Here is an 18,675-nt window from a genome sequence, read left to right as displayed (position 1 = left end):
TACAGTAAATGCTAATGGGCCTTAAGGGCACTTGGTCTTGTTTTATGGCAGGGCAGAACCTCATACGCTAAACTGAAGAAGGGTCATCAAAGTCAGACCTGGGAGGTGAGCTGGGGGGGGAGATCAGCTCATGGATCTTATTTTGCAGCATTCTACAGTATATGGAAAGGAGAACAGTAGCCCTACATGCAACAATAATATAACAGACTAGTAACATTTCTCTGGGGCCAATTTTATAGGGGTTGTTCACCTTTAAATAAACTTTTAGTCTGATGTAGGGAGTGATATTCTGAGACAATTTGCAATTGGTTTTCATTTTTTATTATTTGTGGTTTTCTAGTCATTTAGCTTTTTTCAGCAGTTTGCAATTTTTTTTTACAATCTGGTTGCTAGGGTTCAAATTACCCTAGCAACCATGCATTGATTTGAATAAGAGGCTGGGATATGAATAGGAGAGCGGCCTGAAAAACAAGATGAGTAATAAAAAAGTAGAATTATAATAATAATAAAAATAAATTACAGAGCATTTGTTTTTAGGTGGGGTCAGCAGTGTCGGACTGGCCCACAGGGATACCAGGAAAACTTCTGGTGGGCCCAGATGTCAGTGGCATAGTTCATGGCCATTACTTATTTCTATGAGAACAAAGAGACTAAATAGATTGAATAATAGATTATAGCATGTAAAGAAAAGAGAATAGCAGAATAGAGGTTGAGTGATGATAGGAATTATAATAGTACTGAGAGTGGGCCCCTAATCTAAGGTCTTTTGGTGGCCCCCGACACTGGGGGTCAGTCATCTCCTTTTTAAAAAGACAGAAAAAAAACGAAATAATGAAACTATAAAAACTAAATAATGAAGACCAATTGAAAAGTTGCTTAGAATTAGCCATTCTATAACATACTAAAAGTTAACTGAATGCTGAAACACTCCTTTATTTTCTGCAGACTAAATCTGCCATAGATTTATGGTAGGCCTCTGTTATGGCTGGGATAGCCAGAAGGGGCGCTAGTCCTTGCCCCTTCTGGCTTTTTGTAAAGGGATAGGTAACACAATAGAAGTTGTGTTAGGACATAAAAAGGTTGCAGGCAGCAGGATTGGGCAGCGTAGGAAAAATTGAGACTGTGTCACTGGCGTACAATGTGTTTTTTCCACCATCAGAAAAACACTGAAACGGACCTAGATTGCTCCAATGATTTCTGCAAAAAAAAAAAATTTGGTTTTGTCCTATATCGTTGTTATATATTCAGAGAAACACATCGTGTGCATGATGTGCTAGAGTCCTGCAGCATGTCGGGTATCCACAAAGTGGTCGGGGTTTGGGCAAAAGAGTCCCCAATCCCTGGTCATGCAGTTTTGCTTTTGGATTTTTGGCTCCGTTTAGCCCATCTCACCCTAACCAGGATTGGTTCTTTGCTTCGCTACTCTCCAAGTCTTACCCCCTCAGAAGCCATGTTCCAATATCTTGCACTGATGAGATCTAACAAGATGGAAACAGACGGTCTGCAAGTTTGGATATATGGCTTTGAACCATTGGGCTGTATCTGTGCTATAAAACCAGTGGTTTTGGATGCAGAGTTGGCCAAACAAACATAAAGGAGTGATTGGCATGTCTCCACCCATGATGCATTAAGGTCGAATTAAAACTCTCATTTTGGGATTTAGGCAGTGCTATGTGCAGGCCCGGATTTGGGGAAAGGCCATCTAGGCCTGGGCCTAGGGCGGCCGGATTTTTTGGGGGCGGCACGTTGCCCAACCACACCTACATTGGTTCAAAAACACTGGGGATGCGCTGGAGATACAATCATTTTTTCAATTTCCCATGCACCAATCCCCATTGTTCCAGTCCAGATGATGAAAATTTGCACAAATTAAGGGGAGGCAGTGTCGGACTGGCCCGGCGGGATACCGGGAAAATACCCGGTGGGCCCCGACCCTAGTGGGCCCCCGCCGGGCCAGTCCCCCTCTCCCAGCCCCCGCCGGGCCAGTCCCCCTCTCCCAAACAGTTTTAAAAAAAATAATAAAAAAAATTTCGGCGCATCGCAGCGCCGATTCCGTTTGCGCCGCCTGGGCGCCGAGCAGGGATTCGCCTAACAAGTAGGTAGCGGGGGCCAGAGGGGGGCCCTGGACACCAGTCCCGGTTGGCCCCGGACACCCCAGTCCGACCCTGAGGGGAGGGGACAGGGGCGATGAACGGCAGCGGGCCTTGGGGCACCCGCTATGCAAATCCGGCCCTGGCTATGTGTATGGTATGAGACAAGTAATTACCCTCCGTTTTCAGAAGACTTCACTTTGCAAGAAAAAAGACACATAATCTGCATTCTGAGCTAGCAACATCTTCATAGAAGCCTGAGGTGGTGAATCAATAAGAAATACCGTGTTCAGCACCTTTCCATTAGATAGATCTACAGACAATAATTAAATGTAGAGTGCCCCTTTAAGAGAGAATAGAAGGAAAAACAAGACTAAAAAGTGTGTGTTTTTTATTAAATATCCCAAGGAATGCAAAACAAAAGAAATTACACTCAGGCCAACTAATAATAAGCCTGAAAGTGTTCTTCATTGCTTATCTGCTGGAAAACCATGGCTCTCAATAAAAAGATAATACATTGCTACACAGAATCTTTACCGGCTGGAGAAACATAGGTTTCTGGGAAATATTTCAGGTAACCATGTGCAGATGTGCTAAAAAAAAGTGTTTAATTTTATCTGCGCTGTAACCAAGCCAAGTAACTGACTGTCATCCAGCAGATCCTATTTATAAATAAATCCAGCATTTGTTCATCACTGAGATAATAATTAAACTGGTTAAAACACAGCATTTATTTTATGTAGGCATGGTTCAAATGTTACAAGCCCAGTAAGGGTTTCATAAACATGGCAAAACAAACTGGAGCTGCGCTGGAAAGTAGAGTCCTGCGCGGGTCCATTTTTTGGAATATGTACCCGACCTGTACCAGCAACCTGCAATCCGCAACCCAGACCCGCATTCTTACCTGCTTGGACCAGCAACCCGGACCCACGACCCACTGACCAACAAGAATCAGGAAGTGCTTTCATTGTAAACCGGAAGTGACATCATCGGAAGTAGGCGTGATCAGAAAAAAAACTCTATCACTATTGAGAAGACCCGCAAACCCGCCGACCCCACACCCGGAACTTCTACCCGCAACCCATAAGGTACTGCAGGTTTTTGCAGGTAACCCGCGGTTACCCGACCCGATGCAGGACTCCTACTACTGGAAAATTCGCAGAAAAAATTATTATTGGAAAAAGAAGTTGGGTAACTAAAAGAGAAGAACGACATTGGTCTCTTGTTTGAGCACAACCAAGATTTTAGGACAGTTTGAAGTGTCCAGGAAAGAAAACACCAGAAATTAAAAAACTTTTTTACATCTATCATAACATTGTCTTGGCATGATACTTATAATTTTGCCATAAAATTATTTATCCAATGCTTTTACATTACCTATCTGATTCGCCATGTTCCTATATGAGGGCTTTAGTTGTCTTAACTGACAGTTTGATATGGGACAGCCTAGTAGACAAAAAAGTCATGTTTAGGAACCTCAAGCAACAATTACTTACAAAAGCAGCTCTATCACCAAAAATGAGCAACATGACCTATTGGTAACTTTTATATGTACATTAATATTTTGAAGAATAGTTATATTATTTATTAGTGTCAGTATCGTTTTAAGTCTACTAAAATATTTAAACATAAATTAAAGCCACCCCCAACCTGTATCTTATCATAGAAACCTGGATACTTATCCTGATTCTATTTCATCCTTGTTGTATAAATAAAATCCAGGCAACCTTGTTTTTTTTGTATTTCAGTTAAAGGAGAAGAAAAGCTACCGAAGCAGTTTATTACCAATAGATAAGCCACAATAGTGCAAGCTATAACACTATATTTATTTTGCAGAATGCTTTATCATACCTGAGTGAACAGCTCTAGAAGCGCTCTGTTTGTTTAGGACAGCAGCTGCCATATTAGCTAGGCGAGACATCACATCCTGCCTGAGTCTCTCCCTTCTAACTCATAGTTCTGGGCTCAGATTACAGCAGGGAGGTAGAAAAGGGAACGGCATAAAGGAGCAAACTGAGCATGCTAAAGCCATAGCCCTGAAGGTTTAAGCTGAAAACAGGAAGGAACAGAGGACTCAGAGCAACATTACTTTGAGGGTTTACTGGTATTTAAAGGGATACTGTCATGGGAAAAAAACATTTTTTTCAAAATGAATCAGTTAATAGTGCTGCTCCAGCATAATTCTGCACTGAAATACATTTCTCAAAAGAGCAAACAGATTTTTTTATATTCAATTTTGAAATCTGACATGGGGCTAGACATTTTGTCAATTTCCCAGCTGCCCCTGGTCATGTGACTTGTGCCTGCACTTTAGGAGACGAATGCTTTCTGGCAGGCTGCTGTTTTTCCTTCTCAATGTAACTGAATGTGTCTCAGTGGGACCTGGATTTTACTATTGATTGCTGTTCTTAGATCTACCAGGAAGCTGTTATCTTGTGTTAGGGAGCTGTTATCTGGTTACCTTCCCATTGTTCTTTTGTTTGGCTGCTGGGGGGGAAAAAGGGAGCGGGTGATATCACTCCAACTTGCAGTACAGCAGTAAAGAGTGATTGAAATTTATCAGAGCACAAGTCACATGACTTGGGGCAGCTGGGAAATTGACAAAATGTCAGATTTCGAAACTGAATATAAAAAAAATCTGTTTGCTCTTTTGAGAAATGGATTTCAGTGCAAAATTCTGCTGTAGCAGCACTATTAACTGATTCATTTTGAAAATGTTTTTTTCCCATGACAGTATCCCTTTAAATAGACCTTTCTGATAAAGCTTACTTAATTTTAGCCTTTCTTTATCCTTTAACTATCCAAAGAGGAACTTTAATCTTCCACTAATTTTATATTGTCCAACAGTCTTTACATGTTTTGTTGTAAATCCAATAACAAAAAGTACACATCAAGGTAATATTTAAAAGGCAAATGCAGTGATCAGTGCCATGTTTGTAGACTTCATATTTTGTTTGTGCTATTTATGCTCCCCAAACTGTATTTTTATTAAGTAAAGCAAGCGCTAACACTTAAGAGGGTTAAAAGTCACACCTGCCATCATTAAATATTTTTGCTTCAAAAAGCATGCATAACAATTTGCCTACACCAAAGGAATTCCAGCAGTGAAACCAATACCCTGCAGCTGTTACGATGAAGACGTTATTATACTAGTCAATAAGCAATACTATCCCCTGAAACCATCTACAAAAATTATTTTGCCATGCTATTAAGTTAAAAATGCATAACAATCTTTGACTGCCTTTAATACGCAATGGGAACATGTTGGGTTCCCATATTTCAAAAGCCGCCTTTATGCATATATGTATTTTAACCTAAAGACGCTTTTTCTGCAATTTACTTTAAGAACTATAATTTTGGAATTAACTCCTTTGTAAGTCCCTTTTTAGGGAGGGTGGGGGTGGGAAATCGGTCACGCAAAGATTGACCATAAAAAGTGAAGTTCTTAATGAAATTCCAGATGAGGGGGAAATCCCAGAGATGGAAGTATGAGTATTCATTAACAGAAGAGCTATAACATTAAAAGATTAATTTCTACGGCATTAATAAAGATGGATATAGATGATAAAAGAAGGAAGACAATAATACATATTAGTTCTAACGTTATATACCAAATATGTGTGACAGAATACACATCTAATCCGTGAGGGCCCCTGTCAATAATTTATTCAGGCCCCCTGATGGTTTCTATGCCCTGTTATAAACAGTTTTTCCATGCAAGGTTGAAAATGTAATTGTGGGACCTGGGACCCTTTTGTATTTCTGGGAGCCTTTAAGATTTCTGGGAGCCTTTAAGATTTCTGGGAGCCTTTAAGATTTCTGGGAGCCTTTAAGATTTCTGGGAGCCTTTAAGATTTCTGGGAGCCTTTAAGATTTCTGGGAGCCTTTAAGATTTCTGGGAGCCTTTAAGATTTCTGGGAGCCTTTAAGATTTCTGGGAGCCTTTAAGATTTCTGGGAGCCTTTAAGATTTCTGGGAGCCTTTAAGATTTCTGGGAGCCTTTAAGATTTCTGGGAGCCTTTAAGATTTCTGGGAGCCTTTAAGATTTCTGGGAGCCTTTAGCATCTCTGGGAGCCTTTAGCATCTCTGGGAGCCTTTAGCATCTCTGGGAGCCTTTAGCATCTCTGGGAGCCTTTAGCATCTCTGGGAGCCTTTAGCATCTCTGGGACCCTTTAGCATCTCTGGGAGCCTTTAGCATCTCTGGAACCTGTGGTTACACTACACAGCTGTGTACCTTAAATATGGTTGGGAAAAAGAAGGCTTTATTGCTTCTACAGGCATATGACCTGTTATCCAGAATGTTCGGGACCTGGGGTTTTCCAGATAATGGATCTTTCCATAATTTGGATCTTCTAGAAGTCAACTAGAAAATCATGTAAACATTAAATAAACCCAATAGGCTGGTTTTGCCTCCAATAAGGATTAATTTCATCTTAGTTTGGGTCAAGTACAAGCTACGGTTTTATTATTACAGAGAAAAAAGGAAATCATATTTAAAAATTTGGATTATTTGGATAAAATGGAGTCTATGGGAGACAGGCTTTCAGTAACTCAGAGCTTTCTGGAGAACGGGTTTCCAGATAATGAATCTCATACCTGCATACAGTGATCTTGGTGAGCGTATGTGCAGTACAGAAAATCTTACAGAAAATCTTAGTTATTCTATATTTCCTTGTCCATTAGTGTAATGGCACACAGCACTTTTTGTCACCTTTGCTTCATCTTCACCAGCACCAAAAACATCCAAAGATGCCATTTTATTTGTGCCAGCTTGAATTTCCATTGATAAAACATTTGAATCAAATAAGAACCAGACATGTATTTTCATGCATTTTCTAATGGCTATGTGATTCACATGTTTTACTGCCGATGATCCATACAGACGTCAATGATAGTTACATAGTAACATACAGTAGAACCCCCTGCCTGCTCAGTGCAGAGAAAATCGGGACTTCCCAGTACAAACGAGGGACTGCGGGTTGAGCTGTCAAAAGAGGGACTGTCCCTCTAAAAACGGGACAGTTGGGAGGTACAGAGACTTACAGCATCCAAGCTGTAACAATCTGTAGTCACATACAATATTAGTGGATTGTTGCAGAATCCATGCCTCTAAGCACAGACTTTGGAGAAAGACATCTTTAGTCTAGAATGCCGACATTGTATATCCATTGCTTAAAATCAGTTGCATTTTGACAACATCTATAAGTCCCGGTGTTAGTAAACAGTGCAAATCAGGGGCTCCCCGGGGTGCAGAAATTGCAGAATAAAGAGCACAGAAAGAATTGAATCCTATTTAACGTGATCCATGAATATTGGGGGAGGAAAAGACGTGTGTGTGCTCCAACCTCCCATCTACGTGCTGCTCCGTGCTCTGTACAAAGCCACACTGTACAGTTACATTTCCCACATTCTATGATCTTGGTAACAATGTTTAGTTACATAGCCTGTGCTATGTTGCTACGGAATTGTTACTTTTGATGTCTGAAGCACATAAAGGAGATGCAAACCCCCCAAAAAAAATTGGCAACTAAAAAAAATGGAGATTAAGATATGGGACCTGTTCTCCAGAATGCTCAGGACCTGGGGTTTTCCAGACAATGGGTCTTTTCTACTAGAAAATCATGTAAACATAAAAGAACCCCAATAGGCTGGTTTTGCTTCCAATGGGATCTTTTAATCCGGAAATCAGTTATCCAGAAAACTCTGAATTATGGAAAGGTTGTGTCTGATAGACTATTTTATCCCAATAACCCAAATTTAAATTTTTTCCCCCGTTATAATAAAATGGTACCTTGTACTTTATCCCAACCAAGATATAATTAATCCTTATTGGAACCAAAACCAGTTAGAGATCACCACAGTCCACTAGAATGAAATTCCGCCACTCTCCATTCATTTCTATGGATTTTTAAAGGCGTATTTATCGAAGAGTAAACTTTCACCTATTGATGAATACTCTTAAAATCCCATAGGAATTAATGGAGAGAGGCGGTATTTCCCTGTAGCGGACTATGCTGATCTCTAACTGGTTTTGGTTGCAATAAGGATTAATTATATCTTAGTTTGATAAATACCCCTATGTTTCTAAAACTTAATTGGCTTTTGGCAGAGAGCCCAGAATATGTGGTAGGTGCATTTAGATATTTTTTTTAACAATTTAAGATAAGCAAAGAAACAATTGTAACAATGTAAGATAAGCAGGTCTCACGGAAACTGACTTGCACCTTAATTGCAGCTTAAAGGGCAAATTCACCTTTATTACACAACTGTAATAACACATAACCTGACCCCAAAACCCCCAGAAATGTGCTCAAACTTTCCATAATCTGCCAAATTTTGTAAAATGGACATGGAAATTAGAGAGTGTGGCCATAAAATGGGCATGGTCAAAAATTTTCACTGCGGGCACTTTTTATCCCTCTTTCTATTTTCAAAATGTTGGGAGGTATGAGAAAGTATAACAAGATGATGTTGTAAATGGATTGTTCACCTCTGATTTAACTTTTAGTATAATGTAAAGAGGGATATTTGACAATGTGCAATTGGTTTTAATTTTTTAATTTTTGGGTGTTTTGAGTTATTTAGCTTTTTATTCAGCAGCTCTCCAGTTTGCAGTTTCATCTGGTTGCTATGGTCTAAATTACCCTAGTAGCCATGCATTGATTTGAATAAGAGACTGAAATATGAATAGGAGAGGTCTGAATAGAAAAATGAGTAATAAAAATGAGCAATAACAATAAATTTGTAGCCTTACAGAGCATTTGTTTACTAGATGGGGTCAGTGACCCCCGTTTGAAAGGTGAAGAAAGTGAGAAAAAGAAGGCAAATAACTTACAAACTATAAAAAATTTCATTGATTACTCAGCAAGTCCACTTGTTTTTAGATTTCCCTATACTAGATTTACCATGACCTGGATGAATGAAAATCTTCACAGTCATATAAAAAATAAAGACCAACTGAAAAGTTGCTTACACTTTTTTCAGTTCAGTTGTTTTCAGATTGTTCCCCAGCAATAAAGACCTTTTTCAATTTCTTATTATTTATTTTTTATTGTTTTTCCAAATTCTAAGATTAAAGTTGAATGTTTGTGTCTCTGGTGTTTGAGTCTGACAGCTCAGTAATTCAGGTGCAGATTCTGAACTGTTACAATTTTGCAACATTTAGTTGATCCATTTCTCAGCAGCATCTCTGGCGTATTAGCAACTATTGTATCAATTCTAACAGCTGCCTGTAATGAAACCCAGAGATTCTGCTCAGCAGGGACAAAAATAAGAAATGTATCCATTTAGAACAGTTTACGGGGTCGGCGACACCTGTCCCAGAGCTGCTTCAGAAGGTGGAAAAAAAAGACACTTGACACTTCAATATTAGAAAAACGGTCACACATAGAAAGTCATTGGAAAAAGTCGTTATTTCTGGTGATCTATCTGAAAACAACTAGTTGTTTAAAGGTGAAACACCGCCTTTAAAGGCGAACCGCCCCCTTTAAAGGGATACCGTCATGGGAAAAATTTTTTTTTTCAAAATGAATCAGTTAATAGTGCTGCTCCAGCAGAATTCTGCACTGAAATCCATTTCTCAAAAGAGCAAACAGATTTTTTTTATATTCAATTTTGAAATCTGACATGGGGCTAGACATTTTGTCAATTTCCCAGCTGCCCCAGGTCATGTAACTTGTGCCTGCACTTTAGGAGAGAAATGCTTTCTGGCAGGCTGCTGTTTTTCGTTCTCAATGTAACTGAATGTGTCTCAGTGAGACATGGATTTTTACTATTGAGTGTTGTTCTTAGATATACCAGGCAGCTGTTATCTTGTGTTATGGAGCTGCTATCTGGTTACCTTCCCATTGTTCTTTTGTTCGGCTGCTGGGGGGGGGGGGTAAAGGGAGGGGGTGATATCACTCTAACTTGCAGTACAGCAGTAAAGAGTTATTGAAGTTTATCAGAGCACAAGTCACATGACTGGGGGCAGCTGGGAAACTGACAATATGTCTAGCCCAATGTCAGATTTCAAAATTAAATATAAAAAAATCTGTTTGCTCTTTTGAGAAATGGATTTCAGTGCAGAATTCTGCTGGAGCAGCACTATTAACTGATTCATTTTGAAAAAATTTTTTTTTCCCATGACAGTATCCCTTTAAGTAATGATCACATTGCTACAGGTCTGAGAGCCGGGGACATTAATACCCACTAAAACCAGTTTGCTTTCATGCAAATCGATAGGCTTCATGTTTTATAACCAAAATAATCATTTTGGCCCGTGATTAGGATCTTGATGCTGAAGCCATCATTAATCTTCACTAGCCACCTGCAATTAATGTGGAAAAGAAAAACAACACATCATTAAGAGCGTAAAGAAAGGTTCCACTGCAGCCTTGCAATAAAACGCCAGGCCCAATTACGTCACATACAGACTAAAGCTGCAGTCATGTCTGTAAGATCAAATTCTCACTCTTCGGACATCTCTGCGAGGGGACGCTGAATCATTTTACTGTTCTGCGGGGCTAATAAACACTACACAGTCACAGTAAAGCTGTGGAAAAAAAACCAAAAAACAGTACCTGCCACATCTAGCAAATGTTTCCAGAATTGGTGGCTTTTCCCCATAAAATATGAATTTAATAATTCATGTGCCATATTGCTAATACTGGGGCTCTGGTAAGTGCAAGAGAATAAATTGGTAGCAAGGACCCTATGGCGGTGAAGCAGGCATTACATCACAGAGAGCGATGCCAAGTCTCCAGTACCTCATCTGAAAAAAATTGCATTGCGACATCTCACACATTTTTATGAGCTGCGAACACTTCACATAAACCCAGATTTCAGCATCTCGCATAACGATGCGTCGTCCCCGACACTGGGGAATTCTCAGGGCTTCCATTCCCTGCACCTGTTAACAAGTATGGGAACACGGCTTTGCTTTTGTGTAACAAAAACTGCTCAGGAGGAGGAGATGGGACCCCCATTCTTGCCAACCTCTATTTCATGCACCAACAGGCTTCTTCCTCCAACAACAGGAATTTACACCGAGACCTTAACCATAAATATAATTTATATTTAAAAAACACCAAAAAACGGTAAAACGTAATTTTGAAATATTTCAGTGGTTGCTAATATCCTTATAAATTTACAAAAGGGATACATTATCTCTAATAGTACGAGTGATATTCAAACCTCCCTGCATAACCCAGCCTGCAGCCTTGTGCCTTTATATGGTCACAGAACCCCTCAGTGACTTTTAATATCCTTATCATTTACAGTAGGGGGTACATTATCCCTTATAATACATGAGTGATACTCAGAGTTCCCTGTATAACTCAGCCTACAGCCTTGTGCCTTTATATGGTCACAGAACCCCTCAGTGACTTTTAATATCCTTATCATTTACAGTAGGGGGTACATTATCCCTTATAATACATGAGTGATACTCAGCGTTCCCTGTATAACTCAGCCTGCAGCCTTGTGCCTTTATATGGTCACAGAACCCCTCAGTGACTTCTAATATCCTTATCATTTACAGTAGGGGGTACATTATCCCTTATAATACATGACTGATACTCAGAGTTCCCTGTATAACTCAGCCTGCAGCCTTGTGCCTTTATATGGTCACAGAACCCCTCAGTGACTTCTAATATCCTTATCATTTACAGTAGGGGGTACATTATCCCTTATAATACATGACTGATACTCAGAGTTCCCTGTATAACTCAGCCTGCAGCCTTGTGCCTTTATATGGTCACAGAACCCCTCAGTGACTTCTAATATCCTTATCATTTACAGTAGGGGGTACATTATCACTTATAATAAATGAGTGATACTCAGAGTTCCCTGTATAACTCAGCCTGCAGCCTTGTGCCTTTATATGGTCACAGAACAACCCCTCAGTTACTTCTAATATCCTTATCATTTACAGTAGGGGGTACATCATCCCTTATAATACATAAGTGATACTCAGAGTTCCCTGTATAACTCAGCCTGCGGCCTTGTGCCTTTATATGGGCACAGAACCCCTCAGTGACTTCTAATATCCTTATTTACAGTAGGGGGTACATTATCCCTTATAATACACGAGTGATACTCGTTTATTACACAGCGATTCTTATGGTATCTCTGCACAGGCTATTAACAAACTTATGGGTTTTTTCCAAAAAGAAAGTACCAATGCTCCATTTAAGCTGCACACAATATTATATAGGGGCTCATTTATCAACACTGGGCAAATCTGCCCATGTGCAGTAACCCATAGCAACCAATCAGCCATTGGATTTTTTTTCAGCCAGCTGCAGGAACAATGAATGCAACAATATGGTTGGTTGCCACTGGTTACTGCCCATGGGCAAATTTGGTCAGTGCTGATAAACATCCCCCAAAAGTGAGGTGTCCTAGTTTGCAGTGGTTTCAAACCCTGTGCACTTGTTTAACAGCATGGGTTCCTCACCAAGCTCCATTTTAATTTTGGGAGAATACCTTATATGTATAAGGAAAATCTGATTGGGAGAATGGGTGAATGGGTGCAGGTATAAGGAAAATCTGATTGGGAGAATAGGTGAATGGGTGCAGGCAGGTATAAGGAAAATCTGATTGGGAGAATGGGTGAATGGGTGCAGGTAGGTATAAGGAAAATCTGATTGGGATATCACTTATTAGCTATTATCCAGTTAAAGGCAGGGTTGTATTTATTTTTCTTCCAAACAGTCCAAAACTGACAAATGTCCCCACTTCACTTAACTGTACATAGCAAACCAGAATGGTCTTTTTATAACAGCCTATTGCGGAGCATAACAGATCCCAGATGTTAAGGTAGAACTGCAGCTTAAATTTCACTCCTGCTCCAGCCGCACACTTTATTAGCAAACGGCTTTGTTCACATTAGTTTAAGTCAGAATGACGGATTGCTCCAACTTAATGGCAGAAAATACAGATCGGTTCTAAGTTCTAAAAACAAAAATGTTCCTGCTGAGTGAAACAAGGACACTCCTATGTCTGAGAGATCCCTTGTTCAGAAGCAATCAGTAGTAGTAGTCAGGCTACCATTTTTCATAGCCATTGGGAAGGGAGGGGGTTGGGAAGAGGGTAAGAGGCTTCTATTTCAAAGAGGGCTAAAGACGTCAAACATATGTCAATGCATAAAACTATGAAAAACAAACTTACACCAATATGTCTTTCCTAAAATCAGTACAGGTATGGGATTCGTTATCCAGAAACCAGTTATCCAGAAAGCTTCGAGTTACGCAAAAGCCGTTTCCCATAGACTTAATTTTATCCAAATAAGCCACATTTTTAAAAATAATTTCCCTTTTCTGTGTAAAAACAAAACAGTAGCTTGTACTTGATCCCAACTAAGATATAATTACTCCTTATTGGAAGCAATTTAATTGGCAAGGACAACAGTTGCCCACCTTATCTTGGCCTTGGAGCCCAACCAAAGTTGATCTTAGTCAAAGTTTAACTTAGAGGGGTGGTTCACCTTTGAGGTATCTTTTAGGGGGTTATTTACTAAATTTCGAATGTAAAAATCATGAAAATTTTTTTTTTAATAAAATCGAACTTTTAAAAAAATCACGAATTTTTTGGAATTTATTAAACCCCGAGGATGGAAAAGTCTGAATCTGAAAATCCGGCATCTCAGACCTGTCGAGGTTACATTAAAGTCAATGGGAGAAGTCCCAAAGATTTTTCGATGTGCGCTGGGTTTCATGCAATACCACAACGTTTTCTGAGGTTTCGGGTGAAAATTCAGAAAAAGTCGTGAAAATCTGTTAAAAAAAAATCTGAAAAAAAATATCAGATCTTTACAGCTAAGCAAATTTTCGGGAAAATTTAATAATAAATAAGTGTAAAAAACCCGAGCGGATTTGATCGGGGTTTGTAGCAGAAAATATTGAGATCAATTCGGACTTAGTATGTTATAGAACGCCCAACTCCTAGCTACGTTGCAATTGGTCTACATTATTTGTATGTTATACTTTTTGCGTTAATTGCCTTTTTCTTTTTATCCTTTCCAGCTTTCAAATGGGGGTCACTGACCCCCATCTAAAAACGAATGCCCTGTAAGACTACACATTTATTGTCATTGCTTCTTTTTATTACTCATCTTTCTTTTCAGGCCTCTCCTGTTCATTCTCCAGTCTCTTATTGAAATTAGTGCATGGTTGCTAGGGCAACCAGATTACTGAAACTGCAAACTGGAGAGCTGCTGAATAAAAAGCTAAATAACTCAAAAACTACAAATAATAATAAATAAAAAACCCAATAGCAAATTGTCTCAGAATATCACTCTCTACACCACTTCCGCTCCTCTTCAGAAAAGGCGACACGGCGATGATCCATTGTGCGGCGCTCGATTTCTCTTCCCTGGCTATCTCCTATAAGGAAGGCAGGGCAGAAAAATCGAGCACCGGACGATGGATTGCCCATTTGATTTCAGAAGAGGAGCGCAAGCGAAGTTTCGGTAAGTTATTGCTTAATAAAGACTGAGATTTATTTAATTTGTCTTGGTGGGTTTTTTTTTTTTTTGATATATATGAATGAATTTTCTTTAAAAGTTTTTTGATGTTACTGGTCCTTTAATGAGCAATATTTAAATGAAAGACTGTTAAAGGAAAACTATACCGCCCAAACGAATACTTAAGCAACAAATATTTTATATAATATTAAGTAGCATATTAAAGCATCTTACCAAACTGGAATATATACAGTGTATATATATATATATATATATATATATATATATATATATATATATATATATATATATATATATATATATATATATATATATATGTATGTAAGTAAACATTGCCCTTTTACATCTGTTGCCTTGAACCACCATTTCATGATTGTCTGTGTGCTGCCTCAGAGATCACCTGACCAGAAATACTGCAGCTCTAACTGTAACAGGAAGAAGTGTGGAAGCAAAATACAGAACTCTGTCTGTTAATTGGCTCATGTGACCTAACATGTATGTTTGTTTGTGTGCACCGTGAATCCTACGATCCCAGGGCGTGGCCCTTATTTTTTAAAATGGCAATTTTCTATTTATGATTACCCAATGGCACATACTACTAGAAAAGTATATTATTACGAAAATGGTTTATTTACATGAAGCAGGGTTTTACATATGAGCTGTTTTAGGCAATATCTTTTTATAGAGACCTACATTGTTTGGGGGTATAGTTTTCCTTTAAGCAGCCACCTCAGGTAGTCAGACTGTAGTAATTGAATGACTTGCAACTGCACCAAGAAAACACAGAAATGGGACAAAAGCCAAAGGCATTTCTGGCACGGACGTTTGCTTTGTGTCACCTTCCCAGCCTCCTGTCAATGTCTCTGAGTACATACAGGGGAACTTGTCACTTTGAAGATGCTTTGATTTCATTGGGGAAGCGGACGCTGTTTTGGAAGTCAAATAAAAGCTTTTGAAGTGTTCAGCCGGACAATAAAAAGGCTCTTTAGAAGGACTACATGAGTCATTTGTTGAAAACAAGCCATAAAAATCAACACGGAGGAGTTTGCAATGTGGAGATTTGCTCATAATTCACGATAAGAAATGTTTTTTTCTCTTTATTAGGCGTCTTTCACATTAAAGTCTATAAACCACGTTTATCGAAATCCTAATGAAGGCTGCGGGCTGACGAAGGGCAGGCCTCTTATTTACTCAGCATTACTCAGTTCCAGGAGTCTGAGATCATCTTCCGCAGAGCGTACACGGAATTTTCAGATAGAAGTAATTACCAATGATAATTTCCATTAAGAGTATACGACTCAGGAAACAAGCTTTCAACGTTTTAATGTATCTTTATTATTCATCAAGTTGCTCACAATCTTGTTCATGCTTAATCTCACAATTAAAGGAAATACTCTAATGTTACAAGTACTAGGCAGGGTATGCATTACTCCTACACCAATTTACAGGTATGGGATCCGTTATCCAGAAACCCGTTATCCAGAAAGCTCCAAATTTCGGGAAGGCCGTCTCCCATAGACTCAATTGTAATCAAATAATCCAATTTTTTAAAAACGATTTACTTTTTCACTGTAGTAATAAAACAGTAGCTTGTACTTGATTACAAATATATGTTATATATATATATATATATATATATATATATATATATATATATATATATATATATATAATTAATCCTTATTGAAAGCCTATTGGGTTTATTTAATAATTTTCTAGTAGACTTAAAGATCCAAATTATGGAAAGATCCATTATCCGGAATACCCCAGGTCCCATACCTGTACTGACATAACGCAGAAAGTTAGACTGTAATTAAGGTAGGGATGCAGCGCTTGGATAGATATGAACTTAGTTCTGCTATCTCACAGCAATAGGTAGTGCAGTACTGGGTTCGATCCTGACCAGGGTGATATCTGCAGAATCTCTGTATTATACCATATGGATATTCTGGTTTTCTTATTGGTTGATAAAAATACAAATTGAATGAAAAGGCAGCATCTCATTAAAAGAACACCCATGCTGGAAGTTTAGTCTGATCCATATGGCCCCATTTTTTTTGCCAAATAATCTATATATATATATATATATATATATATATATATATATATAGTAGGGATGCACCGAATCCAGGATTTGGCCTTTTTCAGCAGGCGAACCCGAATCCTGCATATGCAAATTAGGGGTGGGGAGGAAAATCGTGGGACTTTTTGTCACAAAACAAGGAAATAAAATAATTTTCCCCTTCCCATCCCTAATTTGCATATGCAAATTAGGGTTCGGTTCGGTTTTCGGCCGAATCTTTCACAAAGGATTCGGGGGTTCGGCCGAATCCAAAATAGTGGATTCGGTGCATCCCTAATTATATATATATATATATATCTCATCAATATTTTAACAAAACTATTTATCAACAGGCATAAGAATGAATGTCATTAAAAGTACCTTTTCCCCCCCAGCAAGCAATCTGTCACTGTTTTTCCTGCACAATTTAATTAGATAACGGGGAATCTACCATTTGCTCTGATTCTCTGAACAATGAATCATTTATAATTACCCTGGGAATCCTGTATGGGGTGACACAATGCAAACAAAGAAAAGGCTTACTGAAACAGGGTTGGCTCAGATACCTCGACATTTTCAACACAAACAAATTATCTCATTAGTTCTGCTATCAATCAATACGATTGGCTTCAGTTTGCATGCGCTGCCATGTTTTGCACTGCTTTTGTAATATGCAAGTAAATGTAAACTGGAATATAAGGGCATCGTTTATAAAAAAAAATGTAGATTGGCTCGACCCCTGCAAAGATCCGAAACCACCCTGGAAGTTTACCTGCATAGGCGAGATTTAAAAAAAACCTCTCTAATGGTTCTATACCCTGTTATGGCAGGGCAATCCTGATCCGCTGGCCAGGATAAAAGGAAAATGGCAGACCTGGAGGAAGAAATGTGGGTAGATGCCTTAAAGCAAGTCCCAGATATTACAATGACTGTTAGGGACAGGTTTATTCAAATTAAATTCATTAACCGAGCCTACCTAACACCGTACAGGCTGGTAATTGTACCCCTAAGTATCAGACACATGTCCCAAATGTAATCTTGCGGTCGGCACCTTCCTTCGTGTTTTTTGGGAATTCCCAGTAATTAAACAATTTAGGTCTGCTGTGTTAAAGTATATTAATGAGAGTCTGGCTGTCCCTAATGTTCAGCGCCCAAAGGTATGCTTACATGGAGTGCTGGAAGATTTGGGACTATCATCATACCAACAGTTATGCCATCTCCAGATGTTGTTTTAAGTGAAAAAAGCTATTTTATGGACCTGGAAATCTACAATGGCTCCAGCATTTAGGAAGCAATGATGTGTTTGTTTAGTTATTTTACTTGTCTAGGGGATGCCCAGCTAAGTTCAACGCAATATGGGACACTTGGTTCAATCCGTATAAATTGATATGACTTGCAATGCCTTAGTTAGCTATGTACTCTTTATATCTTTACTCTTCTTCCTCACTTTACCTATTTTTTTAACTGTTAAAGCATTAAATTAAAAAAAAAAAAAAAAGAACTGTAGCTTGTGTGAGGTGTTTTTTTTTTGTGGGCAAAATCCTAACTACCTCTACTGGCCACAAATGGGTCACATTATACAGTAAGGCAGTGATCCCCAACCAGTAGCTCGCAACATGTTGCTCACCAACCCCTTGGATGTTGCTCCCAGTTGTATCAAAGCAGGTGATTATTTTTGAATTCCTGAAGTTTTGTTGCATAAATAAACAGGTGTACTGCCAAACAGAGCCACCTGTAGGCTACCAGTCCATATAGGGGCTGCCAACAGCCAATCACAGCCCTTATTTGACATCCTCATGGACCTTTTCGTGCTTGTGTTGCTCTCCAACTCTTTTTTTACATTTAAATGTGGCTCACAAGTAAAAAAGGTTGGGGACCCCTGCAGTAAGGTAAATTAAAACTTAAAAGTGAAATTTATAATCAACGGTTGTGACATTTGGTCAATCTAGATCTGTTGATTGAGCCATATATGAGTGAATAAAACAGTAAAAGGTTCGTCTTACAACCACCATCAGCACTTTTGCATGTGGTAATAAGCGCAAAACTGCACAGCAGTAG

At 38.9% G+C, this 18,675-nt stretch overlaps 1 protein-coding gene across 4 annotated transcripts in view; it reads right to left on the bottom strand.

The window, feature by feature from the left end:
* disp1.L (dispatched RND transporter family member 1 L homeolog) overlaps positions 1-18,675 on the bottom strand; it is a 99,944-nt gene that overhangs the window by 32,396 nt on the left and 48,873 nt on the right. Inside the window, exon 2 of one of the 4 annotated variants that reach the window (XM_041562563.1) lies at positions 3,468-3,536. The exons of the other annotated variants lie outside the window; for them this stretch is intronic. The gene's annotated coding sequence lies outside the window, so the exon portion shown is untranslated. The remainder of the gene's footprint in view (positions 1-3,467; positions 3,537-18,675) is intronic. 4 annotated transcript variants of the gene reach the window in all.

This window comes from Xenopus laevis, chromosome 5L (genome assembly GCF_017654675.1).
Source record: "Xenopus laevis strain J_2021 chromosome 5L, Xenopus_laevis_v10.1, whole genome shotgun sequence".
In the NCBI taxonomy this organism is placed as follows: domain Eukaryota; kingdom Metazoa; phylum Chordata; class Amphibia; order Anura; family Pipidae; genus Xenopus; species Xenopus laevis.
The sequence above is the reverse complement of the archived record's forward strand: the minus strand, read 5'-3'. Positions and strand labels throughout refer to the sequence as shown.